Source organism: Vulpes lagopus, chromosome 8 (genome assembly GCF_018345385.1).
Source record: "Vulpes lagopus strain Blue_001 chromosome 8, ASM1834538v1, whole genome shotgun sequence".
Lineage (NCBI taxonomy): Eukaryota > Metazoa > Chordata > Mammalia > Carnivora > Canidae > Vulpes > Vulpes lagopus.
The window spans coordinates 11,375,721-11,396,893 of NC_054831.1; the positions used below are offsets into that span (position 1 = coordinate 11,375,721).

Consider the following 21,173-nt stretch of genomic DNA (forward strand, 5'->3'; position numbering starts at 1 on the left):
GCTACTATTTGATCCTTCCTAGCATCAGTCCCGTCTGGCCACCACCTTCCCAGACATTGCTTCCTGAAGTCGTTTGTCCAATGCCAAACCAATGGTCCTGATCCTAACAGCAACAGTAAGAGATTGAAAAGCATTTTTGTTAAACTACAAATGAATTAAATAGTATTTGTTAATAGTATTCTTAGAGTATACTGAGCATGTTAGTTGATATTATTCATACATGAACATGGATATAAATTTGTTTTAATTGTTTAATACAATATTGGTTGGAAACCCCAATGGTCCTTGATACTTGGAAGGTGTGAAATCAAGTGTATTTTACAAAGGCGACAAGCACTTCCTGGGAGGTCTGATCAGCTGGCTCTCACACTCATCTCTTTATCTCAGCTCCCATTCTGCCCTTGGATCACCCATAAATCGCCCGCACATTGCCTTCTCTTCCCAGCAATGTGGCATAAGGGTTAAGGATCCTGGTTCTGGGGCAGACTTCCTGAGTCTACATCCCACCTCTGCCAAGTCATGTGTATAACTTTAGGTGCTTTCTAGTGCCTCATTTTCCATATCTGTAAAATGGGTCAAGTGAGTTAATACTGGTAAAGCACTTAGATGAGTACATAGCATGCTTACTGAGGGTTGTGAAGGAAACCAGAATATGGGGATCCCTGGGTGGCGCAGCAGTTTGGCGCCTGCCTTTGGCCCAGGGCACGATCCTGGAGACCCGGGATGGAATCCCACATCGGGCTCCCAGTGCATGGAGCCTGCTTCTCCCTCTGCCTGTGTCTCTGCCTCTCTTTCTCTGTGACTATCATAAATAAATAAAAATTTAAAAAAAATTTAAAAAAAGGAAACCAGAATATGTCACCCCAAATATGCCTCTCTGAGATAAAAATTATTTTGAATTGGAAGCAATGAAGAAGCAGTAAATGCAGAAAAGGCTCCCCCTTTCTGTGTAAAGGCAAGATTCTCATTAGTCCAGAGATGACATCAGAGAACTCTGTGAATAAACCTTATCCTCCTCATCACCTCTTCACCATTTGCTATCTCTAGCCCAAACCCCATGTCTTGTTAATTGTTCACAAATTTATTGCTTCTGGGACGCCTGGGTGGCTCAGCAGTTGAGCGGCTGCCTTCAGCTCAGGGCCTGATCCCGGAGTCCAGGGATCGAGTCCCACATCGGGCTCCCTGCATGGAGCCTGCTTCTCCTCCCTCTGCTGGTGTCCCTGCCTCTCTCTCTGTGTCTCTCATGAATAAATAAATAAAATCTTTAAAAAAACAAAACCAAATGTATTGCTTCTTCATCTAAAAGGTATAAAGCTTCCTGCTCTGGTCACCTTTGGATCTTCATTCTTTTGTGAAGGCTCTTATGTGCATGTAAAACTTTAATTAAATTTGCATTCTTTTCTCCTGTTAATCTGTCTTTGTCAGTTTAATTTTTCCACCTAGTCAGGGACCCTGAGAGGTCAGGGAGAACTTTTTCCTCCCCTACAGTTGTTCCTGTGGGCTATCAACAGTGTGGGCACTTACTAATGTATTAGCTTAATATTGTTACTTAAATGCCCATGAATTGAGGGCTTACTACGTTTTCTGGACTGCATATAGAAACAATGTCTCACAGTTCCTCCCTGCACTGGCAGGCAGCACACATTTATCTTTTTACACTTAAATCAAGACTCTGATTGTGCACATACATTCTTCTTGGTCATTAACAGGCCAGGAAATAATTTCCAAATAATCTTGGATGTCTCCTCTTCCTACCCTCAGAGCCCCGCACGGCCATCGGACGTGCATTCCGGTGGAACAGAAGTGGCCTTCCCTGTCTGCCCCCCAGCCCCCCCTCCCCCACGCCCAGCCCAGCCTGGTTTAGTGTAAGGGGAAGTTGGCAGCGTCCAAAGCTGGTTAACACTCTACTGAGCAGGTCTGTTGATTCTGCATTATGATTATTGATCCTTTGCCCAGCCAATAGCCTGAGGCTAAAGTTTTTGTGTGTGAAAAGAGCTGACCGAGTGTGGCTTACTGAGCCAGACAGACTCCATGAGCTGCTCTTCACGGGGCCCCTCCATCCTGCGTCGGCCTTAAGCAACTGACCATGAGCCTTGGCAGCAGGCCCTCCAGTAAAGGAGAATGACACCCGTGCGCTGCTCTCGCGGTGGCCCCTTCTTCCCCGCCCAAGAGCCCCTGTCACCACACTTGGATATCACAGAAATCTCACTGGAGCTGCCACTTCCTATCTTTCAACCCCTGTCCAGAGAGACATTACTAGTCTAGACATCTAAATCAGCCACCCGTTTTTGTTTTTCTGGACGGCAGCAAGCATGCAGATTACTGGCTCTGACAAAGAAGGTGGCAATCAGAGGTCTCTGGTACATTTGGGAATAAATCCGGTAAGAAAGTTTCATCCATCTCATGTAAGGCAGTGCCTGGGATTTAGATCTGTAATCATTAACTCCAGGTGTGTTTGGTTTTTTTCTGGCCCTAAAAGGTTTCGAGTCCAGTAGGACCCAGAGGTCTTCGCCATCCACCTAAGATTAATGCCATGATAAGGGGGCAGTAGAGGAAATGAACTTCTCTCAGTCCTATGATGATTTCAGTAGTTAACATTTTTTGAGCAGTGACAACAAATGGCATTGCTCAGACTCTCTGCCTTGTGTGCTACCTCCTTTGCACCTGATAAACAATTCTGTGAGGTAGGTGCCAGTATCAGCCCTATCTTATAGCTTAGAAACTGGATATCAAGGGCTAGAGGTAGTTACGAATGGAGCTGGGGGATATGAAGCCAGGTGGTTTGACCCAGAGCCATATTCTCAACCACTATGCTCTATTTAATTATTGGCTGGCTTGGTAGGCTACTGAAGCATGGGGGAAAAATCCACTCAGATGGATCTCTTCCCCTCACTCTGTCACTATGCCCCCAACAATGGGATGTAAAATCCTAGTGATAAACATGACATGGTAGTTCATGAAATCTGCAGCATAAATCAAGAGTTGGTGTACCGCAGCTCACAGGCCAAGTCCAGTCTCCTGTCTGTTTTTATACTGCTTTTGAGCTAGGAATGGTTTTTATATTTTCAAATAGTTGGAAAAAATAAAAAGAAAAATAATATTTTGTAACATGAAAATTATATGAACCCCAAATGTCAGTGTCTATAAATAAAGTTTTATATTTTGCTAACAAAAACACCTGTATGTGTTTCCTCCCTTGCTCTGTAGGCATCGGCACGATATCATTGATGTTGCCTCCTAGCCCACAGAACCTGAAATATTTCCTCTCAGACCCTTTACAGAAAAAGCTTGTTGAACCCTGATGTAATTTATCTTAATCATATTTTTTTTCTGTGGCAATATAAAAGTTACATTAAAAAATTAAGATAGAGGGGCACCTGGGTGGCTCAATTGGTTAAGAATCTGATTCTTGATTTCTGCCCAGGTCATGATCTCAGGGTTGTGAAGTCAAGCCCCGTACAGGGCTCTGCGCTCAGCCTCTGCCCCTCCTCGTCCACTCATGCTCTTTCTCTTTCTCTCTCTCTCTCTAAATAAAGAAAAGTTACAACAATTAAAATAGAAATGGGAGAAGAGGTCAGTTCAGAGCTCCTGCAAGAGATGCTCTGCTTCAGAATGGCACACAGAAATCTCTCTCTTCCTCCTTCTCCCTCCCTTATATTCCTCTCCTTCCTCCCACCGTCCTTCACTCAAAGCATTGTTGGTGGGGAGGGTGCAGGTAATGCAAATTGTAGGTTGGAAGAATGCAGAAGATTGTCTAATCTAAAAGTTACTTATGTTTCAGACTTCACAGGGCAGCAAAATTTTAAAAATTAATGGAGACTAACATTGGATTGTTTTATTTATATTTTGATATGTCAAGGCAATGACTATCTTTAAACACAAGCAAATCTATCCTCCTACTCCTGAGCCCACAGCAAATTTATCATCTACTCTTATCATTCCATAAGAAAAAGCAAGCTTATTTTTTTAAAGACTTTTCTATTTGAGAGAGAAAGTGCAAACTTTTGTCCACAAAGGGAGAATCAGAGAGAGTCTTAGCTCACTCCACACTGAGCGTGCAGCCTGACTCAGGGCTCGATCTCATAACCCCAATTACAACCCTGATCATGACCCCAGCTGAAACCAAGAGTCAAGCACTTACCTGACTCAGCCACCCAGATGCCCCAAGGAAAAAACAATTTAAAAGACTATAAAGGAAGCAAGTGAATGCTCACAGTCTACAGGATGCTCCTTTAAAGTGCATTTTAGGGGATCCCTGGGTGGCGCAGCGGTTTGGCGCCTGCCTTTGGCCCAGGGCGCGATCCTGGAGACCCGGGATCGAATCCCACATCAGGCTCCCAGTGCATGGAGCCTGCTTCTCCCTCCGCCTGTGTCTCTGCCTCTCTCTCTCTCTCTCTCTCTCTGACTATCATAAAAAAAAAAAAAAATAAAGTGCATTTTATTTCATAAGTAGTATCTACACTGTTTTTACTTTTCTCATTTCCCTTGGTCAGTGGAAGTCTATATTGTCCAACATAGGTGTGACTTTGGGAAGCACTGAACTAGTTATAACTGTCTCCTCTTTTCCACTCACATCCCTTCTGGTCAGCCACTATCTGCTTAGTGACCTACTGCTGCACGATTTTCTCTCTGAGCGGTGTCAGCAAGCTAATCTCATATAGCGTAGTCCACACTAGTGAATTAATTTTTAAAAATACACCCTGTAACTGACACAATTTTTACCAATGAATGCCTTTTAGCGCACGCACACACACACACACACACACACGCTCCTTCCATAAATGTCACAAGTGGTAGAAAATTTGAACTCCAGGCTGACAGATAAGACACATATTGGGGCAGAAGGGGCCACTTTGCTTGCTTGCCTGGTTTGCCTATGCATGATGAGGTCTTTCAGAAAATATCTTTGATACCATTACTTGTTTAAAAAAGTAGCTTGTATATAAAACTCATCTATTCCTTTTTCATTTCACAACTAGTGAAGAAGCACAGTCAAACCAGGCATGTCAGAGTTCTCATTGATCTCTCCAGGGATGCCACTTCAGACGGAGAAAGTCTGGAGAAGGAACCCTTAGCTCTTGTCCACATGGAAGATGATCCCAGGCCTTTCACCACTTCCAGGAGCTGTTACTTGGCTAATTATGCCAATCGTCAAGAGCAAATCTAAAAAGCGAATATAAGAGTTTTACATTTTTCAGCTTTGGGTTCTGGGAGAGTTGCTAGAAGTTTCCAGAAACCTCACACTGTATCACAAAAATATGAGACATCTCAAGGAAAAATCCATTTTCTATCTATGAGCCTAAAAGTCATCCAAAAGGAACACAAGAAGTTGAAGGTCACCCATAAGACCAGGCCAGTTTTCCAAAAACCTTCTTTGGGTTTTTGGGAAGACTCTTATCTGATACTATTTGAAAATCTGGACACTACTTGCGTAACAATATTATTCTTAATAATAAGGAGAAAAAAAACAGGTTCACTTATGTACGTGAAAGTTAATCCAGAAAGAGGGTTATTTAAATACTTTTCAATGTCTCCTCTTTGTGTGTGTGTGTGTGTATGAAAACCAGAATAAGATGATAAATAAAGAATACAAAATAATACTAACGCATTAGACAAGAAAAACAGGTAAACGGACAAAAACAGATGAAAATTGTCAATTGTTGGAAGCTGAATGGCCAGCTTTATGTCAACTGGACAGGTACATTTATAAATACTTTGACACATACCCCTGTTCCAGTAAAAGATAAGACACAAAACCAGAAAATAAAAAAGATAAACTCAAAGATAAAAGTTAGATAAGACAAACATTCCTGGTGAGCAAAATGCAATGACAACACAAAGCAGTGGGAGGGACTGAGGCATCACATAGCTGGACTGAGTCTAGAAGCCAACTGTGGTGCTTTAGAATTTGGCTCCTGTGCATGATGGGAGGGTGAGCCAAGAAAGACCATTTTCACATTATTTGGATTGGGATCATGAAGTATGCCCAATAGAGGCCATTCCAAAAGGGTCGGTACACACAGAGGAGAAAGAAAAAAGAAAAACAATAAAAATTAGAATGCAGAGCTGTGGTAGCTAGCCTCCATCATGGCCCCCAGTGATCCCTCCTCTTGGCAGCCATGCTCTTTTGTAGTCTCATCCCATATTTTTTTTTAAAGATTTTATTTATTCATGAGAGACACACAGAGAGAGAGAGAGAGGCAGAGACACAGGCAGAGGGAGAAGCAGGCTCCCCGTGGGGAGCTCGACATGGGACTCGATCCCGGGTGTCCAGGATCAGGCTCTGGGCTGAAGGTGCCGCTAACCCGCTGAGCCACCTGGGCTGCCCTCTCATCCCATATTGAACCAGGGTTAGTCTGTTTGACCAATAGGACAAATATGATGCCATACACTTCTGAGAGTCATAAAATAGCATTGCGATATCTGCACTGTCTTGGGTTATTGCTTTGAGGAAGCAATTGCCAGGTCAAGTCAGGGAGCCTTATGAAGAGGTATGTGTATTAAGGAACTGAGGCCTCTGGTAACAAATCTGTGAATGAGCTATCTTGCAGGCTAGTGTTTCACCTCTGTCAAGACTTAGATGCCTATTGCCCCAGCCTACAGCTCTGAACCCCATGAGGGACCTGGAGACAGTACCACCCAACTTAGCTGCTCCCAGACTCCTTAGCCTCCAAAAAATGTATGAGATGATCAATGTTTGCCATTTTAAACTGAAAGATTTGGGGATGATCAATTAGGTAGTAATAAATAATACAGGGGTCCAACTAAAATGAAACATTTGATGGAAATGATAAAAAGAGAAATTCAGAAATCTCAGAAAATAGGGCAAAAGGAAAAGAGGTGTACAATGAGGGAAAAAAAGCTCAGAAGTTTTGAGGATCAATCCAGAATGTCCAGTATCTGACCAAATGGAGTTTCAAAAAGGTCAACAAGAGAAAATTAGAGGAAATGATCAAAGAAATCACATAAGAAATGATTTTTTTCAGTGAAGAAAATGAATATTTGGATCGATAGGGCCCATTGAATGTCCCTCTCTTACAAACACACACATCTGAGGCACATTGTCAAAGCATTCCAGAACACTGGGGACAACAGAGAAGATTCTAGAAGGAAACAACAAGAATAAACAGTTACATACAAAGATCTTGGAATCAAAACAGCATTGGATATGTCAACAGTAATACCATGAGGGAGATATGGCATGAGGCCTTCAGAATTCTGGGGGAAATGGATTTTCAATGTAGACTTTTATACTCACCAAACGATACATTAAACTTGAGGAGACACAGATTATTTTCAGGTACATAATGAAGCAAAAATATTACCATCCTGGCATACTTCTGTGGTTAACTACTAGAGGATGTGCTCCACTGGAAAAAAAATTAATAAAAAAATAAAAAAGGAACTAGGTCAAGAAACAGGAAGACCTAGCATCTAAGAGCGAGGATCTAACTCGAAATGATTATCTCAGGATGATCAGAGTATAAATAACTCAGACTGGAGCCAGGGGGTGGCAGCCCCTGGTAGGGAGGACACCAAGAAAACTGTCTGACAAGTGTGACAGTAGAAAAATTTAAAAGTTCAGGAAAAACAAAAGTTTGTCCAAGAAAGTTTACGAACCTGAAAAGCAGTGGCTTAGCAATGAACACAATTTCCAAAATCATATACTGCTAATTTCACCTGAAGTTTTGATCTAAGCATATTGGGAAAATTTGAGGAAAAGGAAGGTTGTAGGTCACAGAAGTGTCCTCACCACCTGTGCTACAAGTCAATAGACAGTTTTAAAATAACTCTATACGTCTGTTCTTTAGAATGTGACAGTAAATAAGTAGAAGAAATAGTTGGAAGACTTAATAGTGGTTGCCTCCTCGGAGGGGACTGTGGGGGAGGTTCAGCTGGGGGAGGGGGACTTTGTTTTTGTTCCAAGTCTTTAATATTACAAGTATTTTGCTATTATTAATTATTATGTTACTATCCGTATTTTTTTTTTTACTTTGTTAAAAATTCACAATGAAAAAGAAAGTTCATCTCAAAACCAGAAAATTTCCTGTTAACTTTACATTTGAAGTCTAGTAATTTATTGTTTTCTCAATCTAAAAAGCATTCTAAGTTCATTGTCACTGATGTTTTTCTCCCATTTGGAAAATCACCAATCTAGCTTTGACTTCCCAGTAGGAAAAAAAAAAATGCAGTAAGAATAAACAAGGGAAAATTTTAAAGAAAAATGATTGAATCGTTTGATGAAGAAACCTTTGGCTGATTCTCTGCCAGAGAAGGTCAATCCTAGAGGTTGCCTGACCTACCACTTGCTAGTGGTAAGGGACCAACAGGCTCTGCTGTTCTAAATCATAGGATTTTAAGACTGCAAGAGGCCTCCAGGGTTCATCTGCCCAGATTTTATCTAGAGCTCAGAATCTCTCCTTTTCTCTTGTGCAAAGGTGCCAACTACATTTTAGGGAGACCAGCAAACTTACAAGCATACGTGCCATCATACATGCTAGTTCCCCTGCCCACTGCCCTGGAGGATTGGAGAGGTGGGGCTCACAAACCTGTGGGCTTTGTCTCACCTGTGCCCACATCAGGGAGAATAACTCTTTATGGCTGAATTGGGCTGGGGCTCTATTCCTGAAATTATCTTCTCCCTAAAGTGAAGGACAGTAAAAGCTGTCTAATTAACGCTTTGATTGGGGTGGGACATAAGCCAACAAATCACAAACATAAAATCTCTCTAAAGGATAAGGAGAGAATCTGATATCCTGAGTTTGCTTTTTAAAATAAACCATAGAAATGTTTGGAATGTTTTTGTTGCATTTGTTACCATGAAGGTACTTCTTCGATAGCACCAGTTCAAATCAAATTGTGATTAAGAAAAATCTATTTAGTTTCACAATATCCCAACTGAAAGTTAGGATAGTGGTTCTCAACTGTGAGTATACAAAGATTATCTGGAGCCGTTAGAAGTCTTAATTTTTCTAGGATCCCAGGCCTAGAGTATAGTTCTGAGTGCCTGGAATCCGCATTTGCAACAAAGAGCCCAGGACATAGGGCCACAGGAGTTCCCCAGACCACACTTTGAGAATCAGCTTTACCTATTCGGCATTAAACAGAAACTGAGACTCCTCTGGAAAACTATTACACTTATGCCTGTGGTATTTATGAAATAAGAAAACAGTATTTCTTTTTAGGATTAATTTTCAACCATAAATAAATTTCCCAAATTGTATTATGTCACTTCCCTGATTAAAATTGTTTGTTCATTCCTTAGGGCTGGCAGTGTCAAGTCTAAACTCATCAGCATGACGTACAAGGCTCTTTGTATTCTGGTCTCCCCTATTTCCCCAGCCTCGGAGGCCACTGGTCACCCCGAGCTCTCTCTTGCATTCCTGGGATTTTCCACATGGTCCTTCTGTGGCCTGAATGCCCACTTCTCAATACCCCTGACTCTGCTTGGCTAAGTTGTGCTCATTCTGGAACAGTTCAAAGGTTACCTCTTTCCAGAAGACTACCTTCCTAAACTTGCTCTCTCATCTATTCTGTGCATAACTGCTCTTATAACACCCATCTAATTGCATTGTAATTATTTGTTTCTCCATCATCTAACAAAGCTTCTCATAGGAAGTCACATTTTACTCATCTCTCTGTTCCTAGGGGAGGACAGTTCACAGGGCAGGGGAGGAAGGGAGCAATTCTTCCCCGGGCGGTGGGGGGGGGGGGCGGGGGGAATTTTCCTTAGCTGTGTCCCATGACACCTGGGCTTGTTGGATTATAAAACAAAGCCCTCAAGATGTACCTGAGTGGTGGGGGGTGAGGGCCCCTATATATGGAAAGGTATAAAGGGAAATGTAACAAATTCTCCCACCCCGCCTCCAGCAGAAGAAACAGCACATTACAAATATGATTGAAGTCCTCTTGTCTCTGAATCTTCAATAAAATTTGTTCTGTAAAACTGCTTGATCCTGGGAAAAGTGGGCAAGCAGCACGCTGTCCTGCTCTGGTTCATGAGTGGAAGAACAATTGTGGAAATTGAGATGTGGGTGAGATTCAGTCTTCAGCAAGTCCAGGAAATCAGAAGGGGACTCTATCAAGAGAATGCAGGCCCCAGGGAATTTGCAGAAATCTTGGGCAGAATTTGGATTTCCCATGGATTTGAGATGGTATTCAAAGAATTTCAAGTAGTTTGAAATCTCAAAGGACAGGATACTCCTACATAGCAGTGGGGCTGCAGTCGCAAATAGTAGATGTTCAATAAATATTGACCATATGAAATGATAGATTACAGCGAACTAGGTATATAAGGTTGGTAGGCACAATTTACCTAACTATGTGAGATGTGTAACTACTATTAAAGCAACAAAAGAAGGTTAAAAATGAAACTGGGCACACGTCAGGAATAATACAATGCTTCATGGCACTGAAAACAGACTATGGGGAGATAAGCATATAAATATGATGCTGACAGCTGGAGTGAGACACCACACAAAAATAAATAAGAAAGTGTAAGCTATGTCTCTGGAAAAACAAACATTTGGATATTTTAGACATTTTGATGATTGACTGAATTTTTCTTCTCATTCAGATGGCTAATGCCAAGTAAATAAAAATCATAGGAGCAGGTGGACAAGAAAGCCACAGGAGAATTACTCAGAGTCCTTAGGATTGGCACTGGGAAAACACAATGCTGTAGCTGGCACAGTGTAGTGTTACAGATATAAGGGCCTAACGAGAAGGTAAAGGCAGGAGCCCTAAAGCACAGTGAGCTGAAAAGGCAAAGATAAGGTGGAAATAATGGGTCAGAGGACAGACTTCATTCCGTACTCTTATTTTAGATCAGAAGAAGGGAGACTTTGCACAATGGTGGTATCTGTTTTGGAAGAATGCAAAAGAATACGAAAAATGGAGTTTTTTTTTTATGAATTAGGAAATTAAGTTTTAGAATTAAAGGAAAAGTAGGCAAAAATAACAATTTAGAATTCAAAGCAATTGGGGTCCGGTCACTAAATTTCTAAATGTTAAACATCAGAAATCTTCTGGGGCTCTCTGAAGATGAATGTGTTTTCACACTTCCCTAGTATTTGCTTTGCTCCGCTCTTAATATTAAAGATATTGTTTGTTGCTGCTAAACTAGAGTTTGGTTCTCCAACTTGGATCAACAGAGCAAGCATCTAGATAGCTTGCCTCATTGTTAGTTTTGGAAAGAAGACTACAGAAAGAACAACAAAAGCATATTTAAATTAGTTTTCTTAAGACAGAGATGTAATCAGTATCATATCCTGGTAAAAAATGCAGTGCTTTGGCTTTTACATGACATCTTTTCAAATGTGCAGTTGTATTTAGAAAACCCTAAAAAAAAAAAAAAAAGGTTTAGCCATTCTGGCAAATTCAAAGGAATTATACACACACAGACACACACGCGTCCACACACATCTACACAATTTCGCAGCTGTCCTTTGATAGGGTGTTGGTAGCTAGGGTTCATGGCTGCAGCAGGGACGTGTGCTGTGTGTAGTCTTTCTACAGTGTTGGTATTCAGTCACATTCAGGTATGGCAAAAGTCATTAACTCTGGGAGTCTGAATGTGTATTTTAATGGATGAATATGAAAATCACAGCAGTGCTGACAGTATCATCTGGCCTCCTGCAAGCACCGTCTTGTTTGCAGAAACATTCTGCACCAGGGAACAAGCAAAGCCAGTAATGTCCCAAATAATGTTTAACTTTCAGGCCTTCAAAATTTTAATACTTTTTCTCCAAAGAAAAATAGGTCCCATCAGAGACTACAGCAACCAAGGATTCTGCGTGGGCACATTTCTTCTCGAGTCTTTATCTCTACTATTTAAAAAAAATTTTTTTATCTCTACAATTGAATAAAGTTGCTAAAATCACAAATTTTATTTCTGAATCTTCACGTGGTAAATAAACTCATAGATGCCATCTAGATGATTTTCACAATTTGCAACATCTCTAGAAAGAGAGGAAGACCTCTAAATTAACTACCATGTAGTGATGGTAAAACCAACATTATGTTTTCTGTCCTGTGTCAGCTTTTTCTATAGCCCAAACGTATGAACTGTGGCTATTGGCACAAATACCCAAATAAAATAGAGCTATAGTCAAGAAAACACGGTGGTTAAAATCAAGTTATTGCAAATGTTTAAAACCAGCAAATATGCCGTCAGAATGTGTATACCTGTTGCTTGGTGAATAACATGCTTAACAAATGGCTTGTTTATAAGGTTGAAATCAGCATAAATAAAGACACTAATCAATATATGATCATTAAATGAGGGTCTCATTTGGATGCAGGGCTGTTGGGGAGCATGAAACATTCTAAGAAGTACAGTTTCTAGATAACTGAAGCTTACCCCTAAAAGTACCCAATCTTTGATCAACTGTCATTGCATTACATGGTCTTTTATCTTTGTAAATAGACTGTAAGTGACATAATCCTCCCTTTCTAGACACTATTGCTGTCACTGTCAACACTTTTGTGACCCAGTGGATTCTTGGCACTCAACTGATGATGAAGAAATATTTGTTGAGTGATGCTATTGCATGTATTGAGATATTTGCATCTATATCATTTGATTGCAGGATGGTATGTGGCTTCAATAGTTAAATATGCTTTTTTTTTTTCCTTCTGATGGAGGCTCTTTTCATGGGATCAGACATTTTGCCTTTCCTTCCTTCTACTGTTGACTTCCTGCCTGTAACTGTGTGCACCTCTTCCCACATTTCTGATTCAGACATTTTACTAATTAAGAAATCAGGTAACTAAAGTTTGGTAGGATTGCTTATAAACTCAGAATAAAGAGACTCTCGGTAAGCTTTGAGGGCCTCGATGATACATGAAGTTCAGGAGCTTTAGAGCATTGTTCTGGCTTTTTATTATCTTCAAGATAACTGAAATCCCTGGGTAACGATGTGTTTATATAATGAATAAGTTAAAAGTTACAATAAAATGTATACAGGCATATTTAAATATCCTCTCATTTAAAAAAAAAACTTTTTTGTGGTATATAACATTTATCATCTTAACCATTTTTAAGTGTGCAGTTGAATAATAGTAAGCACATCTGCATTGTTGTGCAACCAATCCCCAGAACTCTTTTCATTTTGCAAAACTGAAATTCTGTTCCCATTAAACAATTCCCCATCTTCTCCTCTTCCCCAGCCCACAACAACCATTCATTCTTTCTCTATGAATTTGACTACTCTAGGTGCCCAATCTAAGTGGAGACATGCATTATCTGCCTTTTGGCATATTTTAATTAGCATAATGTCTTCAAGGTTCATCCAGGCTGCAGCATGCAAATACCCTCTTATTTGTTTTATCATAATATCTTTTTAAAAAAGATTTTATTTATTTATTTGAGGGAGAGAGTGACCATGAGCTGGAGGTGGGGTGCAGAGAAAGAGGGAGAGAGACAAGAAGACTGTCTCCTGAGTGTGGAGCCCTATCTGGGGCTTAGTCCCAGGACTCTGGGATCATGATTTGAGGAAAGTCAGACAGTTAGCTGACTGAGCCACCCAGGCACCCCACAATTACATTTTTAATATCTAAAACATCTGTCACTGAAAGCCAAGGTCATGAGATGCATACCTGCACATGGGATGCTAGGAGAAGCTGAGGCAGTGTAAATGTGCCCATAAGACAGACAAGATTTCCTGAGGACTCAGTTGTGTATATTATAGCATAGCAATACAGTGGAATATTATGGAGACATACAAAAAGATGAAGCAGATCCAGATGCATTACCTTGGAGACAAGATATGACACCAAGTGAAGAAAATATACAGCTAAACAGTATGATCATATTTTTGTATGAAACACATATGTCTGAAAATATATACATAGAATAGCTAAAAATGGTTATCTCTGGGTGCCTGGGTGGGCTCAGTCAGTTAAGCATCTGATTTCGGCTCAGGTTGTGACCTCAGGGCCCTGGGATCAAGCCCCATATCATGTTTTGTACTCAGTGGGGAGTCTGCTTGAAGATTTCCCTCCCTCTGTTCCTATCCCCACTTGAGTTCTCACTCTCTGTCTCTCAAATAAATAAAATCTTTTTAAAAAAATGGTTTTCTCTGGTGGTGGAATTAAGGTGTCTTACAAATTTGACTTCTTACTTCCTTGGACTGTTTTATAACTTTGGCATCTATATTATTTCACAATCAGGAAGAAGAAACAATAATAACATTCTCATTTAAAAAGAAAAAAGGAAATGATAATAATGATGAGGGAATGGTAGACTGGTGACCTATCCACAAAAATGAAAAACAAAAATACTTTGCTGAGGAAAATCTATTTTAGGTTTAGTTTATGTTATTTTCTAATTTCAATCCTACATTCTAAGCCAATTAAACAAACAAAAAAACAATGAAAGTTTCAGACATTCAAGAATGAGTCAGTCTGAAAAATATTTTCAGGTATACTTTTCATTTTTGTGGAGTTGGTAAACAGCGCCCTTTGTAGGTAATGATGTGATAAGAAAGTTCTTAAAGCAGACACCCAGACTATAGAGCCCTACGAGTTTACAAAAAGCCTCTTCAGAATATGAATAAATGGGAAGGAAGTGAACATACCCAGCAACCATAGTTCAAAGGGTTTGGCAGTGAGTCTCAAGTTCTCCACACACAAATCTTTGAAATGTTTTTTACTTTACACAGCCAGTGCCTATAATAATGAACAGGTATTTGAAGAATGGAAAGCCAGTTGTAGGCCTAGAGATAGGATTGTAGAGTGTTTTTATAGATTGCAACTTAAGGAATAAAAAATGAAAAAAGACATGGCCCTGGACATACTCTATAGGAATCTAGATTTACAGCAAGACACAGAGAAAAGTTTTGGATCCTAAGCTGTCATGAAAACACATCTTCTGGGACGCCTGGGTGGCTCAGCGGTTTAGTCCCAGGATCAAGTCCCACATCGGGCTCCCTGCATGGAGCCTGCTTCTCCCTCTGCCTGTGTCTCTGCCTCTCTCTCTCTCTCTCTCTCTCTCTCTCTCTGTCTCTCATGAATAAATAAATAAAAAATCTTAAAAGAAAAAAAGAAAATGCATCTTCCTTTAAAATGTGTGAGAGACAAACAATATTTGTCTCAGCCAGAGAAACTACAAAGAACAAAATCCCCATCAAAGAAGACTTCTCTAGTAGAACAGTAGAAATGCTATTGGCATGTCTATATGCTTGTAGTTGTAATATACTTGAGTTGAAGAAACTATAAGAATTACTCAATACAACCTTCTAATCTTTAAATGGAGGAAAAGTATGATATATATTAATAGCCCTGTTTTCCATTGTGTATATTTAAGAGATTTTAATACACATGCATGGATTTTTACCAGATGACCAAGAAATCTCACATCAGTTTCCATTCCTAATTTTGTGGTTTGGTATCAAAGAGTCCCGGAGGTGTACAGACTTCTCAATGTGTGCAAGATAAAATGAACCAGATTCCAACTGACTTAAGCCATCTTCAGAATGGATGCTCATGTACATATGGTACAGACCTAAGTTTCTGTCTGGGAACAGTTTCACCTGTGCTTGCTTCTAACACACAATCAGAATCTTTGTTATATTGGGGTCTTTGACTTTGTTTTCATGTGCTCCTTATCACCAAAAGGGCAGAAACAAAAGTTTACAGCTCTTAGGTGTGGATTAGAGCAGGGGTGGAAATACTGCCTGTAGGGCACATGTGGTCCACTGTCTGTTTTTGTCTGGACCTTAAGCTAAGAATGGTTTTATATTTTTAGATGTAGAAACACTATTAGCCTTTCCAGGAGAACAGTTGCTCCAAATGTTGAGGACATTGCCTCTTGGCCCACAAGACTAAATATTTACTATCTGACTCTCCAGAAAAAGTTTGCTGATCCTTGATCTAGAGTAGAAAGATTTGGAACTGGAAGGTAGGCAAACATACTTGAGTTATTTCTCAGACTGTATGGCTCTAGGCTGGTTGAAGACCCTCTCTGGGTCTCCACATTCTCACACACATGGTCTCGTTGTCATTTAATTCTAGTTTTTGTTTCAAGCTACACTGTAGCTATTTAAGAAATCCTAACAAACCTAATTTAATTTGCACAGTACATAGAGAATAGCACTGTGACCTTGATTTGCTTTGGAAGAAGCCAATCTGGGTCAGGATGAAGGGAAGTCATTATGATGTTTACAATTTTCCAAATATGAAACCCAAAAGTTTAACCAAAACAGGTTTGTTTATGAATGGCCGTGGCTATTCTAATTGAGTCGAGGACCATCTTTAGGGCAAGGGTCTTGGGTTTTACTTTAAACAAGTTTAGAATCCCTAAGCGGACCACAAGGGCAATGTTGTGTCTTGACTCTGAAGCCTCTCAACTACTTTTACCAGAACCTTACAAATCATGGATGTTCACGCATGCTGTTGCCTAACATCTGAGGCCCCACAGTGAGAACTACTGAGAATGTTCTTTTAGCATAAAGGCAGTGGTAATATGCATTGCGATGACTAAGAGCCACACAAAGTTGAAACACCATTCTAAACATAAACGGAAGTGCAGTGGACCCATAATAGCCAAAATATATCTGAAGGGAGGAAGTATGCTACTTGAGATTTCAAGACTTATTATACAAAGCTTTAAGGATGGAGACACTGTGGTGTTGGGTAGAGAAGGAACAACATAAAGAACCAAGAAATAGACCTGCTATCTATAATATTTATATTTATATTTATATTTATATGTGGAATTTTTAAAAAAGATTTATGGATTTATTTAAGAGAGAAAGAGAGATCGTACACAAGAGGAGGGGGAGAGAAGGCAAGGGAGAGTCAGAAGCTCAAGGAGACTCCCATTGAGCCTGGGGTTTGATCACACAACTTGAGATCATGACCCTAAGATCATGACCTGAGCTAAAACCAAGAGTCAGATGCTCAGCTGACTGAGCCACCCAGGCACCCTGGGACCTGCCATATATTGAAATCTTACATATGACTAAGCCAGCAAAGCAGATCCCTGGGGAAAGGATAGGTGTACAATTAATAGTGCTGAGTCAATTGGTCATCCATCTAGAAAACAATGCAGTTTCTCCAGTTTGTACTTTACAAAGAGCTAATGGCAAATGGGCTAAGGACTGAAATGAAAACAAGATTTTTAAGCTTTTTGAAGAACATTTAAGAGTATTTCTTTATGATGTCAGGATAGGGAAAGGTATCTTAAACATGATTCAAAAGCACAGAGTGTGAATGAAAAGCCTGATGCATTCTATCATATTAAAGTAAAAAAACCTTTGTTTTCCAAAAGATTACATCAAGAGAATGAAGAGAGAAGTCATAAACTGGGACAGGGTATGTGCAGCATATATCACCAACAAAGAATTAATATCTTTGGAATCGATAAGAAAAAGACAAAACCATGGACAACAGATACGACCAGTCATTCCACAGAAGGGAGGAATACAAAAAGACCATAAACGTGTACAAACATGCTCAGCACCTTAAGTTATCAGAAAAATAGCAAGTTTGATCCAAACTCAGGTATGACTTCATGCACATCATTTTTGCAAAAAATTAAAAGTGGGTCACAGAATGGCAAAAATTAAGTGCCACAGCACCAACTGTCGGTAAAGATCAAGAGAAACTGAAACTCATACCCTGCAGGAGACACTGTAAGCTGTTTCCCAACATGAACATAGCATTTCCTGATCAAGATAAATATGTGTATACTGTATCCCACAGGCTTCTAGTATATTCTCTAGAGAAACCCTGACACAAGTGCACCAGGAGAGATATACAAACCTGTTCAGTGCACTATTGTTTGTGACAGTGAAAATAGAAAAGCTCCACATACACTTCAAGGTAGAATGGAGAAAGAAATACATATATATATTTATATATTTGCTTAGGAATGTGTGTGTGTGTGTGTGTATAATATATATATAATATATATATAAACTATAAAGAAAAAATTAAAAAATAACATGAAATTCCAGATGGCATTTGGTGGCCAGGAGATTGTGGGAAGTGAATACAGTTGAGGACGATCATGCTGGTATTTCAAAGTCACTGGTACTATCCTATATCTTAAAGTGTGTACACACCAGGGAGTTTATTTTGTGTTCTTTACACTGAGTTAGGAGTCTAGTGTTTGAATCCCTGCTCCACTACTTTTTAGGTGAGTGAAGTACCAAAATTTCCTAAGCTTTTCATTTCTTCATTTGGAAAAATGGAGGAGTGATAAAGAACCCTTCCTTATGGGTTCACGGGAAGCTTAGAGGAGATGATAACCTATAATGTTGGACACCAGTGTGTCAGCAGTTGTCATCAATAGTATTACCCCGTGATCTAGCTTGACCTCAGTGTGCATACAAATCAACCTGAAGGGCTTGTTGAAATGCAGATTCTGAATCAGTGAGTCTGGGGTGGGGCCTGAGAGTTTGCATTTCTGTCAAGTTCTCAGGTGACACTCTGTGGTGTGAGTAGAAGGATCCAGGCAATTCCTCTACTCCTATTGTTCCCACGTTGACTCCCTCCTTTTGCTACCTTCCTGGTCCTCTTTCTTCTGCTGTCTCCTCTTCTCTTAGTCTTCCTGTGCTCCACCTATTCTCCTGTCTCCATCCCAATCTATCAAAATCCTACTCACTCTTAAGACCCAAAATTGAATTGGTTGTACATTAAAATTGCCTGAGGAGCTCTTAAAATCTTGTGAAGTCCCAGGCTACACTTCAGACCAACTGAATCAGAATTTCTGGAGGCTGAACTCAGTCCTCATCTTTTTTAAAGCTGTCCAGGGTGAGAACTCCTGCCCTACAGCCTCAACTGAGTAGCTCCTGATCTCCCCACATATGATGGGGTAACTCACCAAGACAATTCTCTTGTGACATCTGGCATCTTGCTGTTTTATTTAGTTACACAGGTCCTTGTCCTACTCTGCTTCTTCAAATGAAAGTTCCTTAAGAGCGGAGATGTGTCTTAGTAACATTTAAAGCTTGTGAAACTCATAAGGGAGCATTTTGAATGATATTTCAAAAACATTTCTTGTATTGGGTTGTGTACTAGTATGAGTTTCAAGCATGAGATGGAACATAGTAATATACTGATAAATATTTAAAAAGTAATTTTCTTGCTTCCATGTTATTTTTAATTTCAGTTGATAGTAATTTCCAGTATAAACTAATATTTTCAAAAAGTGTACACATCTCTGTGATTATTTACAACCATAAAAATAATTTCCAACATAAGATATCAATTCTGCAATTATGGAGTATAATGAAAACATTGTAGGTCCTGAGGCACTGAAAATAAATGCTCTGTTTTAAGGAATGTCCTAATGTTTGTGCTATTGCAGAGATTGCCAGTCTAGAAAAACAGGATTTTATTGTTGAATATTAGCTTCAATAGGTGGATTATATTGTTTAAAATTGTGAAATAAAATATATCAGACCTTTAAATTTAAAGATAACACATGAAGTTTTATACAATTTTCATCAAGTAACCAAATCTATGTTTCTGCCTAAAGAAACTTTGTTTCTTATTTGGAATCTAATTTAATCTTTCCATAATTTTCATTTACACATTTTAAAGGTGAACCAAAAGGACACATGAATTCAGTTTTTCATCACTGCTGCTGCACAGGTACACACTCCATGCACTGTGTGCCTGCCCATGCATACAACCAGTCATTAGTCAAGCATACTGGAAATACTAAAAAATGGTTCTGATTTTTAAGATTTGTGTTTGTATGTGCACACACATTCACAAACACGCTTGACATTACACATTTTTTCCTGAGGATCCAGACACAGTGCGGGAATGTCATAGGTTCCTTGATTAAACAGGGAAGCTACATATAAACAACTTAAGAGACAAAGTGTGGTTGAGGCCAGTCTGGGGATAAAATTGGAAAATCCCTGGATTCTTGGTCCTGTGTCCAGCTGGGCAATTGTTGGGTAACAGGAGGATTAAGCTAAGAAAGAGGCATTCATAAGGAAAGCACAAATGAGAAATTCTGTTAGCTTATCTCTAGAAACTACAAAATTCTGTATTTTGAGCCATCATTTGCCTGTGTCCCTTCACGTATAGTGGATCTAATAATGTTTGTGAGAGTCTCTAGCAGCAGTAAAGGAGGGGGAAGCAGAGAAGAAGAAAAAAAAAGTGAGGTAGGAGGAAAGATGGAGAGAGAAATAGAAGTGAGAGAAGAAGAGAGAGCAATAAGCAAAGCACCAGGGCATCCAAAAATAACACCTTAGATTTATCAAACACTTGAGTGCCCAATCATTGCTCTAAGTACGCTATTTCTATAAACTCATTTAATCTGTACCACATATTACACATAAAAGAAAACCAAGGCACTGAGAGACTAAGTGACTTTCCCTAGGTCGCCCAGCTAGTAAATAATGGAAACTGGATTTGAATCCAGGTAGTTTAGTTCTACCACGTGCTATCAAGATGACACTCGATGATATTCATGCTGTAAATCGCTGTTCTCATGGAGAAGGCAAGCTCCATACTGCCAAAGATCTTAGCATTTTTTTCAGTACTGAATCTCTAGCTTCCATTTAAAAGTGAATATGAGCTAGTGAATATTTATTAAGTCCTTACTATGTGCCTGACACTAGTCTAAGTGCTGGAGATCCAGCAGGGAACATCCCACATCCACTCAAGAAGCTTATATTCTAGGGGAATGTACTTGAGATGTAGAAAATACATGCGGAGAATTATTGCTGAAAATAAAATAGGAGATAAAAATGGACTTTCCTCCTGTCATATAGGGCTCTTTTTTTTTCTTTTAATACTAGTAAACTAACACTATCAGTCTAATACAGACAGGAAACTTCAGATACCAAGGAAAGACAGCCATGGTTAAGGAAGTTAGGTCTTCAAGAAATACAGATAGCAAAAATTGTAACATTTGACAGGAAGGACAATGAAACATGAAAAAAACACTGGACTAGCCACAGAGAAAATGCATGTATAAATTACACAGATGTCTGAATACAGGTGAACTACACAGCTCGGGCATTCTAGAACTTGTGAATGCCCTGCTATTGGCACCCTACAATGTTACACTGCCTTCGAAACACCAAGTTCCAATGAACCTTTATTTAATAGTACATGGTAATACAATAATTCTGGAAAGGAATTCCGCACCTGGATTTTGGCTGCTAACCAATCTTGAAATCAAACTGCCAAATAGGGCTTAGCGT

At 39.7% G+C, this 21,173-nt stretch overlaps 2 protein-coding genes across 2 annotated transcripts in view; one reads left to right on the forward strand and one right to left on the reverse strand.

The window, feature by feature from the left end:
- Positions 1-21,173, reverse strand: part of COL4A3 (collagen type IV alpha 3 chain) — a 129,802-nt gene that overhangs the window by 74,014 nt on the left and 34,615 nt on the right. The window lies entirely within an intron of this gene.
- COL4A4 (collagen type IV alpha 4 chain) overlaps positions 1-21,173 on the forward strand; it is a 189,358-nt gene that overhangs the window by 5,552 nt on the left and 162,633 nt on the right. The window lies entirely within an intron of this gene.